Raw genomic sequence first — 13,544 nt, 5'->3', positions numbered from 1 at the left:
AAGAAGGCCTATGACTCCATTGCGGCCTTGTACCAGCGGAGCTTGGAGCTGCGCGATGATATCCGAGTAAGTGGTCTAGTAAGTATTTACTTTTCCCCTGTAACCCACTGGGTGTTCTTGAATAGTAGCTGTTATTTGCAATGGGTTCACTCTGAGTGAACCCAGTGGGTGTAGTCCCCGAGACTTCTGTCGAGTGCTTGCACCGACAGTTGTCTTTATACATGTTGCTTTGAGTTTGGTTGTGTCTGTAGATAGGAGTACCGAGTGCGAGTAGTTGTTGCAGTCGGATCGCACTTACGGTAAGAGTCCCCGAGAGTAAGTTGTACTCAGGTCGGGTAGTATTGGCCTTGGAGGCATAGTTGATAACATGCATCTCAATAGGGTAGGCCTGCTTGAGGTGCATGCCAGCGGGGTCACACTTAGTGAACCCACTGGGTGTAGTCCCCGAGACTGCTGTCGACTGCTTGAGTCGGCAGGGGTCTGAAGAACTTAGAGTCTTAACTGTTGAACTTTCTGTTTGTCCCTTGTTTGTTGTTGGCAGAAAACTTGTGCAATGGGATCAGCCTATGAGACTCTCAACGCGGAGAGGAATCAGTTCGCTGGTGAACTTGATGCGGCCATGCTTGCAATGGTCGGCATGAAGGAAGCTCTGGCGGAACGGGAGAAGTCATTGGAGCAGGCGCGTGAAGTGAACAAGGTGTTGACTGAGGAAGTGGAAAGGATTGGGAAGCAGAGGACTGCGCTGATGAGTCAAATGGACGTGCTGAACAAACGATGCAGAGCACAAGAGAAATATGTGAGCGACTGGGCTCGGCAGATGATGACGCGTCTGGCTGGTAAGTCCTTATATTTCCGAGTGGTTGTGCTATGCACGTAGCACTCGGCACTTATTGTCTGTTTGTCCTATTGTCGCAGATTTTTGCTTTGACGCCGAAGCTGAAGCGGCTGACGTGGAGCTTTCGATTCTTGAGAACGTTCCGCTCGGCGAAGACGCCAATCGGGATCTGCTCCGTGCGCACATCCGCGTGGGCAAAGTTGGTCCTTTCATCGGTCGACTGAGAGAAGTCGTCGGCCGAATCGACAAGGAGCTTTGGCCAGAAGATGAGTCGCGGCAGGAGATGGAGAACCTCATGACCCGACTGGCGGAGATTCCCAAGAGAGTGTAGTCGTGGAAGAAATCTGCAGCTCGTTGCGGTGCAGATGTTGCTCTGTACCTGGTTCGAGTCCATTGCAAGGAGGTGCGTGAGGAAAAACTGAAGACGCTGAAGGTCGCCAACACGAAGAAGCTTCGGTTCGAAGACTTCATGGAGACGTTCCTTGAGAGTGCTACCCGCATCGCCGACGGAATCGACTTGGACACTTTCGTGGAGCCGTCCAGTCCTGGTGCCGGCCCAGCTGATGCGTAAGAAACTTTATCCTCGGTATGCCGAGTGTTTATCTGTAAGGTACTTTGGCCACTTCTGTTGGCCGTCACACTTTTAAATCGGTGCGGGTAAACTTGATCCGCACCGAGTTAGCTATCTTTGTGAGGATTTTGGAATCCGATTTTTGCTCTTCTGTTGCAATGTTGATTCGAGTTTTTGTTTGGCGTTTCTTGGTGAAGCCAAAAGCAAACAGTCGATGCTGGATTGCTGCTAAGCCCCCCGAGTGTGACGTGAAGTGCACACTCGGAGAAGGATAATACTTAGGCGATGCTGGATCGTAGCTAAGCCCCCGAGTGTGACGTGAAGTGCACACTCGGAGAGGGTTAATACTTAGGCGATGTTGGGTCGCAGCTAAGCCTCCGAGTGTGACGTGGAGTGCACACTCGGAAAAGGTTAATACTTAGGCGATGCTGAATCGCAACTAAGCCCCCGAGTGTGACGTGTAGTGCACACTCGGAGAAGTTTAGTACTTAGGTGATGCTGAATCGTAGCTAAGCCCTCGAGTGTGACGTGTAGTTCACACTCGGAGAAGTTTAGTACTTAGGCGATGTTGGATCGCAGCTAAGCCCCCGAGTGTGACGTGTAGTGCACACTCAGAGAAGTTTATTACTTAGGCGATGCTGAATCGCAGCTAAGCCCCCGAGTGTGACGTGTAGTGCACACTCGCAGAAGTTTAGTACTTAGGCGATGTTGGATCGCAGCTAAGCCCCCGAGTGTGACGTGTAGTGCACACTCGGAGAAGTTTAGTACTTAGGCGATGCTGAATCGCAGCTAAGCCCCCGAGTGTGACGTGTAGTGCACACTCGGAGAAAGTTAATACTTAGGCGATGCTGAATCGCAGCTAAGCCCCCGAGTGTGACGTGTAGTGCACACTCGGAGAAAGTTAATACTTAGGCGATGCTGAATCGCAGCTAAGCCCCCGAGTGTGACGTGTAGTGCACACTCGGAGAAAGTTAATACTTAGGCGATGCTGAATCGTAGCTAAGCCCCCGAGTGTGACGTGTAGTGCACACTCGGAGAAGGTTAATACTTAGGCGATGCTGAATCGCAGCTAAGCCCCCGAGTGTGACGTGTAGTGCACACTCGGAGAAGGTTAATACTTAGGCGATGCTGAATCGCAGCTAAGACCTCGAGTGTGACGTGTAGTGCACACTCGGAGAAGGTTAATACTTAGGCGATGCTGAATCGCAGCTAAGCCCCCGAGTGTAGGCGATGCTGAATCGCAGCTAAGTCCCCGAGTGTGACGTGTAGTGCAAACTCGGAGAAGGTTAATACTTAGGCAATACTGAATCGCAGCTAAGCCCCCGAGTGTGACGTGTAGTGCACACTCGGAGAAGGTTAATACTTAGGCGATGCTGAATCGCAGCTAAGCCCCCGAGTGTGACGTGTAGTGCACACTCGGAGAAGTTAATACTTAGGTGATGCTGAATCGCAGCTAAGCCCCCGAGTGTGACGTGTAGTGCACACTCGGAGAAGGTTAATACTTAGGCGATGCTGAATCGCAGCTAAGCCCCCCCGAGTGTGACGTGTAGTGCACACTCGGAGAAGTTCAGTACTTAGGCGATGCTGAATCGCAGCTAAGCCCCCTGAGTGTGACGTGTAGTGCACACTCGGAGGAGTTTAGTACTTAGGCGATGCTGAATCGCAGCTAAGCCCCCCCGAGTGTGACGTGTAGTGCACACTCGGAGAAGTTTAGTACTTAGGCGATGCTGGATCGCAGCTAAGCCCCCGAGTGTGACGTGTAGTGCACACTCGGAGAAGGTTAATACTTAGGCGATTCTGGATCGCAGCTATTTTTTTTTTTGAGACCGGAGTTTGTGACCGCGGAAGAACTTTGAACCTGCAAAAAGCTCAATCTGCTTTATATTATTTCGCCAATACTTGTTCGTTACATCGCTTCAGTCGACGGTCACGTGTAGAAGCGCTTCAGGAGGTCTCCGTTCCATGCGCGCGGCTCGTCTGTCTCCCTCTGAATGTTGTAGAGTCTGTATGCTCCGTTGTTCAGCACCTTGGAGATGATGAAGGGTCCTTCCCAGGCCAGAGCCAACTTGTGGGGTCTTTGTTGATCCACTCGGAGCACGAGGTCGCCTGCTTGGAACGTCCGACTTCTGACGTGGCGTGCATGAAAACGCCGCAGATTTTGTTGATAAATGGTCGAGCGAGTTAACGCCATCTCACGCTCCTCTTCCAGAAGATCCACTCCGTCTTGCCTTGCTTGTTCTTCTTCGGCTTCGGAGAAGAGTTCGACTCGTGGCGCATTGTGAAGCAAGTCACTCGGAAGGACCGCTTCTGCTCCATAAACGAGGAAGAACGGTGATCGCCCTGTAGATCTATTCGGGGTTGTTCGAAGTCCCCAAAGCACTGAAGGTAGCTCGGTAACCCAAGCGCCAGCGGCATGTCCTATCTCTCGCAGGAGCCGGGGCTTCAATCCTTGCAAAATAAGCCCGTTTGCCCGCTCTGCTTGTCCATTGGACTGAGGATGTGCTACGGAAGCAAAATCCACTCGGATGCCCTGGCTTGTACAGAACCCTTTGAATCTGTCCGAGTCAAAGTTTGTCCCGTTGTCCGTAATTATGCTGTGAGGTACACCGAATCTGAAGATGATGTCCCTGACAAACTTGACGGCTGTCGAAGCGTCGAGCTTCTTGATGGGCTTCGCTTTGATCCATTTCGTGAACTTGTCGACTGCCACCAACAGATGTGTGTATCCACCTTGGCCTGTCTTGAATGGGCCGACTGTATCTAATCCCCACACTGCAAACGGCCACACAAGAGGGATCGTCTTCAACGCAGACGTTGGCTTGTGGGACTTGTTGGAGTAGAACTGGCAGCCCTCACATCGATCAACCATATCCTTAGCCATCTCATTAGCCTGAAGCCAAAAGAAGCCAACCCTGAACGCCTTGGCTACGATTTCTCTCGAAGAAGCGTGATGACCGCAGGTTCCCGAGTGAATATCTTCCAGAATCAGCTGCCCCTCCTCTGGGAAGATGCATCGTTGAAGAACACCCGAGATACTTTCCTTGTACAATTGGCCTTCAATGACAGTAAATGACTTCGATCTGCAGACTATCTGTCTGGCTTGGACTTCGTCTTCTGGAAGTTCTTCCCTCAAGATATATGCCATGATCGGCACAGTCCAATCGGGAATGACAACCAGAATCTCCATGACCAGATCAACCACCGCGGGTACATCGACTTCAGTCGGATCTGTTGCGCTCTTGGGTTGTATCGATTCCTCTGTGAAAGGATCCTCTTTGACTGAGGGGAGGTGGAGGTGCTCGAGGCAGACGTCACTCGGGACTGGTCTCCGAGTGGATCCGAGTCTTGCTAACTCGTCAGCTGCTTGGTTCTTCAGTCTTCGAACATGGTGGAGCTCCAGACCTTCAAACTTCTTCTCCAGCTTCCTCACTGCATTGTAGTATGTGGTCATGGTGGGGTTCCTGACGTCCCACTCTTTCATCACTTGATTGACCACCAAATCCGAATCGCCGTAGACCATCAAGCGACGAACGCCGAGTGAGATGGCCATGCGCAATCCGTAGAGGAGAGCCTCATACTCTGCCTCGTTGTTGGAGGAATCAAAGTGTATCTGCAACACGTATTTGAGCTTGTATCCCTTTGGTGATATGATCACAACGCCAGCGCCGGAGCCATTCAACATCTTAGACCCATCGAAGAACATTGTCCAATGAGCCGAGTAGATGTGGGTCGGTTGCTGTTGTTCTACCCATTTTGCTATAAAGTCAGCCAGGGCTTGAGACTTAATAGCTTTCTTGGCCTCGAACTTGATGTCACAGTACATCATCTCCATTGCCCACTTCGCCACTCGGCCTGATGCGTCTCGGTTGTGGAGAATTTCCGACAACGGAGCATCAGAAACGACAAATACCGAGTGGTCTTGGAAATAATGAGCCACCTTCTTCGCAGTCATATAGATCCCATAGATAAGTTTTTGATAATGGGGATACCTCTGCTTGGAAGGAGTCAGGACTTCAGAGACGTAGTACACTGGCCGCTGAACTTTGTATGCTTTGCCTTCTTCTTCTCGCTCGACTGTAAGAACAACACTGACGACTTGATTTGTAGCTGCAATATATAGAAGAAGGGGCTCTTTACTGAGAGGAGCAGTAAGAACCGGCTGGGTGGAAAGTAGGACTTTGAGGTCGTCGAATGCGACTTGGGCTTCATCTGTCCACTTGAAGGTATCTGATTTCTTCATGAGTCGGTACAGAGGAAGTGCTTTTTCGCCGAGTCGACTGATGAACCTGCTCAAAGCCGCTAGGCAACCTGTGAGCCGTTGAACATGTGTATTTTGACCGGCCTTTTCATTCGGACGATGGTCCCGATCTTTTCGGGGTTGACGTCGATCCCTCGTTCGGAAACGAAGAAACCGAGTAACTTTCCGTTGGGAACACCGAATGAACATTTGGCTGGGTTGAGCTTGATATCGTACCTACGAAGGTTGGCGAATGTTTCTGCCAAGTCAGTCAGCAGGTCGGAACCTTTGCGTGACTTGACTAGGATATCATCCATATATGCCTCCACATTGCGACCGATCTGGTCGAGGAGACATTTTTGGATCATGCGCATAAAGGTAGCTCCTGCATTCTTCAGACCGAAAGGCATAGTGATGTAGCAAAAGCACCCGAATGGGGTGATGAAGGCTGTCTTTAACTCATCAGGACCATACAGACGGATCTGATGATAGCCCGAGTAGGCATCGAGAAACGACAGACGCTCGCAACCCGCAGTCGAATCGACAATTTGATCTATGCGGGGGAGCGGAAAATGGTCTTTCGGGCACACCTTATTGAGGTGCTTGAAGTCGATGCACATTCGGAGCGACTTGTCCTTCTTGGGCACCATGACAACATTGGCGAGCCACTCGGAGTGGTGAACCTCGCGAATGAAGTTGGCTGCCAACAGCTTGGCCACCTCTTCCCCGATTGCCTTCCTCTTGTGTGCGGCGGACCGGCGCAGGCGCTCTCGGACAGGCCAAGCTGTGGAATCCACGTGCAGTCGGTGCTCAACCAACTCCCTGGGTACACCTGGCATGTCAGAGGGTTTCCATGCGAAGATGTCCCAGTTCTCACGGAGGAATTGGGTGAGCTCGGCTTCCTATTTAGGATCGAGGGTGGTGGAGATGTTCGTCGGGGCAGCAGTGGCGTCCGTCGGGTGGATGCTGACCTTCTTCGTCTCTCCCGCCGAATGAAATGCAGACTCTGAAGCTGGCTTCTTCGAGCGCATCAGGTCGGCGGGGTCGACTATTTTCTTGTACTCGTCCAGCTCGAGGACGGCCATCTGCTGGTCGGCGATCCTTGATCCCTGCTGCAGACACTCTTCAGCCCGCTGCCGATTGCCTGTGATGGTGATCACGCCTTTCGGGCCCGGCATCTTCAACTTCAGGTACACGTAACATGGACGGGCCATGAAATGCGCATACGCTGGGCGACCCAGAATTGCATGATAAGCGCTCTGGAAGTCAACCACTTCGAACGTCAGCCTCTCCTTGCGGAAGTTCTTGTCAGAGCCAAAAACGACGTCCAACGCGATCTCGCCGAGTGATTTGGCCTTCCGTCCAGGGACGACTCCGTGGAACTGCATGCTGCTCTCGCTGAGTCTGGACATCGGGATGCCCATCCCCTTGAGGGTGTCGGCGTACATGATGTTCAAGCCGCTGCCGCCATCCATGAGGACCTTGTGAAGTCGGACTCCTTCTACCACCGGGTCGACGACCAGGGCCAGTCTTCCCGGGGTGGGTACATGGGCCGGATGATCCGACTGGTCGAAGGTGATCGCAGTCTGGGACCATTTGAGGAACTTGGGGTTGGAAGGGGTGGCCATGTTCACCTCTCGGTTCACCAGCTTCAATCGGCTCTTGCTCTCGACGTCAGCAAAGATCATCAGGGTGGCATGGACTTGGGGGAACGGATCCTCCTTATCCTCCTCATCCTGTTCATGGTCCTTCTCACTCGGTTGCCCTTCGCTGAATCCCTGGATCAGGAGGCGACACTGTCGAGTGGTATGCTTTGTATATATGGGGTTGCCTTCTTCGTCCATCTTCGTGTGAACCGGACAAGGCTGGTCCAGGATGGGATTGTTGAACGGCTTCTTCTTGGGGGTAAACTGCGCCTTCCCTTTGCCCTTGAACTTGGCATTGGTCACGGCTGCAGCTTCTGCTTGCGGTGTGGGCGGAGCTTTCTGTTTCTGCTTCCGAGTGTTACCTCCGTCAACATCGCCGACTGTCTTGTGCTTGCCGCTCCGGATGCGGTCCTCTTCTTCGCCATTTGCATAGCGCGCCGCTATCTCCATCATCTTGCTCATGGAGATGTCGCCTGTTCGACCGAACTTTAAGTACAACTCTCTGTACCGCACGCCCGCCTTGAAGGCGCAGACTGCCTGATGCTCGGTGACGTTCTCCACCGTGTGGTAGAGAGTTGTCCAACGCTGGATGAAGTCGCGCAGGGGCTCATTCGGCTTCTGGACACAGTGCTGGAGCTCCACAAGGCCTGCAGGGCGTTTGCACGTCCCCTCAAAGGTCCTGATGAATACTTGGGCCAGATCTACCCAACTGTAAATACTCGAGGGGGCCAACTGGTTTAGCCACGCTCGCGCCGAGCCGTCGAGCATCAGAGGGAGGTGCTTCATAGCGACATGGTCGTCCCCTCCTCCGATCTGGACTGCCACTGGGTAATCATCCAGCCATGTTTCCGGCTTGGACTCTCCTGTAAACTTACTGATTCCCGCTGCCAATCGGAAGTTGGGCGGGATGTCAGCCGAGCGGATGGCTCGACTAAAACACTCGGGACCGGACACGATGGCTCGGCTTCCACTCGGACGGTCCATATTGAAACCATCACGGTGGGCTCGACCCCTATCGACTCTTCGCTGGGCGATACGTCCTCTTGCGTTGGGTCTTGGGTTGTGAGTGTCGTCGACTGAACGTCGATCATCATGATGTCCGGACCCATAGGGCCCACCCCGCGGAGGGGTGCGTGAGCGGCGGCGATCTTCATGAATCAAGGAACGGCTGCCTCCCCTGTGGCGCTGATGGGATCCAGGGCTGTGAACCGACCGATGCGTGTTGGCGTGGACAGAATTATTGTAGATCCGGTTGTATGACTGGGAGACTGCCGAATTCTGCTGTTGCGCCGTGTGCAACAGGGCTCGGATCTGCTCGATCCCTCTACCAGCCTCTGAATCAGTCGACTGGAGGGAATCGGCTATCTTGGCAGCAGCAGCCAAGTTGAGGAGGGGCGTGCGGAACAACTCTACGTTGCTCCGCCGAGTGTGTCGACTCGTAGAACGGCGAGGTGGACGGCGCGCACCGGATGCTTCCCCGACCTCGCGCTCGCTTCGACCAGCTTGACGGGGATCTTCATGGGTGTTGGCCATGTGAACTTCTGCTGCAGGCCCGCGGCCCGCGTACTCGGAAGGAAACTTAGTCGGAACTGAGCCCGAGTGCTGGGAACGCGGGGCAACCACAACAGACTCCAGAACTGCCACTTGAGAAGACGCGATCTGACGCGCTCGGGCATGCTGCACCTAACGTTGGAGACGCGGACGGCGGGACCGCTTGTTGTGGCGCATGATGGAGGTGCAGGTTGACAACGGAGCCGATTGTTGGAGAAGAAGAACGCCGCGGGCGCCGGCACGGAAGTGCGTGGCCCCGCGACGGGGAAGCGCCTCGACGTTGAGAGGTGCCTCCCGAAGCCATGCCGAATCGTCGACGATGAAGGAGAGAGCACCGAAGAAGATCTGGTGACTCATGCTCGAATCTCCACCGGACGACATGACGAAAGGAAGTAATCGCAAACTCGCCGGAAGTCGCTTAGACGCCTGCACCACGGTGGGCGCCAACTGTCGTGGGTATAAGCCTGACAGTAGATGTGTAGGGTACGAATGAGATGGGCAGAGTCCTAGCTACGGCGAGGTTGTATGAGTTCAGGCCCCTCTGCGGTGGAGGTAACAGCCCTACGTCTCATTGCTCTCGGAGCTTGTTACCGAGTGTAATATGGAATACAATGATTTGCTAACCCTTCTACCAGTGGGGGAGGGCGGCTTATATGGAGTGCGCTGCCCTCCACAACGGTTCCGGTATAAGGGCGGAGTAGTGGGGATTGAATGCATACGTTACAGGTAACGTATGCTCTAAATGCTAATAAATGCACCCGGAAACGTACGACCGTTTCCCTCCAGGGAGGTTACGATGTACCGAGTGTATCCAGTCGGTTAGCTTGGTATTCTCAGAATGCTAGTATCCGACTGGATGATATAGGACCTGTTGCCGACTGGATAATTTGGATTCCTTAATTCAGTCGGGGTAGACTTAGGGTCTTGTCCTTTGTGTGGGGTAGTCCTTGGGTAGGACCTGTACGACAGGCCTATGACCCTACCCTAGGACTATGACTCCATCAGGTATAGTTTGCGAAGTTCATGTATTTGCTATGTGTTAATGATTTGTTCCAGTTCTCTATTAAAAGGAGGTCTTGATATCCCTTAGTTTCCCATAGGACCTCGCTGCCACGGGAGGGTAGGAAAAAAGATGGCATGCAAGTTCCTATCACAAGCACGTATGACTATATACTGAATATATGCGTACATTATATTGATGAATTGGAGCTAGTTCTGTGTCGCCCTAGTGTGTAACTATTATATGATCAATGTCATCTAAATCATTATTCACTGCTCATCCATGTGCATGCGTGTTACATATATTGAATCTTGCTAACTTACTACTATGGCTGCTACTGTCACACCTGTTACTAAACTGTTACTGCTACTACTGTTACCAAAATTGCTACTATCACTGTTATTGTTACTACTATCATTTGTTGTGTTACTAAATATTTTCTCTAGAAGGATATCCCAAGTGCGGTTGAATTAACAACTCAACTCTTACGGACAATAAATATTCTTTGGCTCCCCTTGTGTCGAATCAATAAATTAGGGTGAAATACTACCCGTGAAGATTGTCGTGATCCCCTACACTTGTGGGTTAGCAAGACCTTTTTCTGGCACTATTGCCAGGAAACATAGCTCTATTTATTGTGTTGACTTAGGGATATTCAATTTCTATTACAAAGAATCTGTAAGATAATCGAACCGAGATCGTCCCCTCTCGCACGAGAGGAGGTAAGGTACTACCATCTAGCTTTGCTTTTGATTCACCCACTGTTTCGAATCGGCTTGTTACACGGCCACCTATTGCTTGACCTTATATGCCACATGAATTTGATGATTCTACTTCTGAAATTAATGATGATAATATTGCTACATATGATGAAACTGAAACTGTGCCACTAGGAGAATTACTTGATGCACATATTGCTAGAGCTAGTGAACTTGAAAATGCTGAAACTGACGAAGACTCTGAATTACTTGCTACACCTCGTCCACCTAATAGATATGAATGTCCTTATGTACCTAAAGGTTATGTTATGGATGATGAGGTAGCTAGAGACTTTCTTGCTAGTAATGATAGAGATGATTTTAAGAAATTACTAGGTAAACTAGAAGAAAAGTCTATGATGGCTAAAATGAAATATGATCCTAAATTTGCTACTTCTCCTATACTTATTAATGATAAAGACTATGAATTTTCTATAGACCCTCAACTGATTTCTATAGTGGAATATCACCCTTTCCATGGCTATGAGAATGAAACTGTGGTACAACACCTTATGAAACTGAATGATATTGCTGCCTTGTTTACCAATGTTGAAAAGATATGATACTATTATATCCTTAAGCTTTTTTCCTTTCATGCTGAAAGGCGAGGCCAAAGAATGGTCCCTTTCTCTTGCTCCTGGCTGATGCGTAGTCCCCAAGATATGCTCTATCACTTTTCTGAAAAATATTTTCCTGCTCATAAGAAACAAGCTACCTTACAAGAAATATTTAACTTTGCTCAAGTTAAAGAAGAGAATCTCCCTCAAGCTTGGGGGAGGCTTCTCTAGTTACTAAGAGCTTTGCCTAATTGTCCTCTTAAGAAAAAAGAAATTCTGGATATATTTTATAATGGACTAACATGCGCTTCTAAGGATTTCCTAGATAATTGTGTTGGTTGTGTTTTAGGGAAAGAACCGTTGAACAAGCCAAAAAGCTATTAAATAATATGTCGCAAAATGCTGATGATTGGGCACTCCCTGAACCACCACCTGAACCTACCCAAAAGAAGAGTGGTATTCTATTTCTCAACCCTGGAGATATGCAAGAAACAAAAAGAACTATGAAGGAGAAAGGTATTAAAATTGAGGATATTAAGAAGTTACCACCGATGAAGAAATACAAGGAGTTGATATCCCGACACAGGTAGGAGAGGTAAACTCTCTCCTTTCCTTTAATGAGACTGCTATACCTTATGCTACGACTCCTCATCAATGCATGGATGAATTTGATAATTACATTGCTAAGCAAGAGCACTTCAATAACTATGTTAAGAGTCAATTGAGGAATAATGCTGATGATAAATCATTGGAGTGACTTGATGTTTAGAATTGCTAATGATGTGAAAGGTCTATATAAACTTGCCTCTATGGTTCACACCCAACTAGATCAAGTAGCTAAGTCACAAAACGATTTGCTTACAGAGATGAATAATTTTAATGGTCATGATGTTAGAGTAGTGACTAGAGGAGGTAGAGTGACTCAGGAACCCCTTTATCATGAAGGTCACCCTAAAAGAGTTAGACAAGATTCTCGCAGAATGAATGATGATACATGTAGTCCTTCTAAGAAGAAAAAGAGAAGGAAAAATGACAGGACTTTGCATGCTCCTATTGAACCTGATATAGAAAAACTTGTAGAGAATCACCATGATGTTTCTATTTCAGATGCTAAGACACAGTCTGGTAGTGAACATGCACCAAGTGATAACGAAAATGTAAGTGAGAATAATAGGGTGCATGTTGATGTTCCACCTGAAAGTAATAAAGAACATGGCAATGATATATAAATTGAACCTGTTGAGGGTCTTGATAACCCACCTCCTAAGAATAAACGCTATGATAAGAGAGACTTTGTCGCTATAAAACATGGTAAGGAAAGAGAACCATGGGTTCAAAAACCTATGCAATTCCCTCAAAAGTCTTCCAAAAGTAGGGATGATGAAGATTTTCAACGCTTTAGTGAAATGATTAGACCTCTCTTTTTGTGCACTCGCTTGACTGATATATTGAAAATGTCTCTATATGATAAGTATATGAAAGATATTATTACCAACAAAACAAATATATGTGAAATTGAAATGTCCACCATGCTTGCTAATTATTCTTTTCATGGTGGAGTAGAAGTTGGGAGATCCTAGTATCCCCACTATACCTTGATCCATTAAGAGAAATTATATTAAACCTGATTTATGTGATCTAGGCGTCGGTATTAGTGTTATTCCTTTTTCTCTTTATAAAAGACTTGAATGGAATAAGCTTACAACCATTGAGATATCTTTGCAAATGACTGATAAATCCACTGCTCTACCTATTGGAATTTGTGAGGATGTTCCCGTTGTGGTTGCAAACGTTACTATTTTAACAAACTTTGCTATACTTGATATGCTCGAGGACGACAATATGTCGATCATCCTTGGTAGACCCTTTTTGAATACTGTAGGGGCTGTTATTGATTGCAACAAAAGCAAGGTTTCCTTCAATGTGAATGGAAAGCAACATACTATGCATTTTCTAAAGAAGAAAATTTTGGTAAACAATATTAATGTTATGGAGCCATGCATCGTGGTCATCATCGGAGATTTTCAAATCCCTCTACCTACTACCAAGAAAAAGAATTACTATAATCTTGTTGTTGGGGATATGCAAATCCCCATTGAGGTAACCTAGTGTCATACGAAAGTTCTTCGGTTTCATGTTAATCGGAATCGGATATTAGTAAGACTTGATCAACCTTATTAATGGATCCTCTTCAAAAGACATGAGATTGATGAATTTAGTTTTCACATCTCTTTGTACCCCAAGTTTATTTACTATTCTTTTAGCCGTATAAAAATAAAATGCCATGGATTTCCTATTTTATGAGTTTTCCATGCACTAGAAAATGGCCCAAAAATAAAAATTCTCAGATTGCCACCAAATTTCAACATGATTTTTTTGGAATAAATAA

Source organism: Hordeum vulgare, chromosome 5H (assembly GCF_904849725.1).
Source record: "Hordeum vulgare subsp. vulgare chromosome 5H, MorexV3_pseudomolecules_assembly, whole genome shotgun sequence".
NCBI classification, from domain to species: Eukaryota; Viridiplantae; Streptophyta; class Magnoliopsida; order Poales; family Poaceae; genus Hordeum; species Hordeum vulgare.
Note: the sequence above shows the minus strand (reverse complement) of the source record.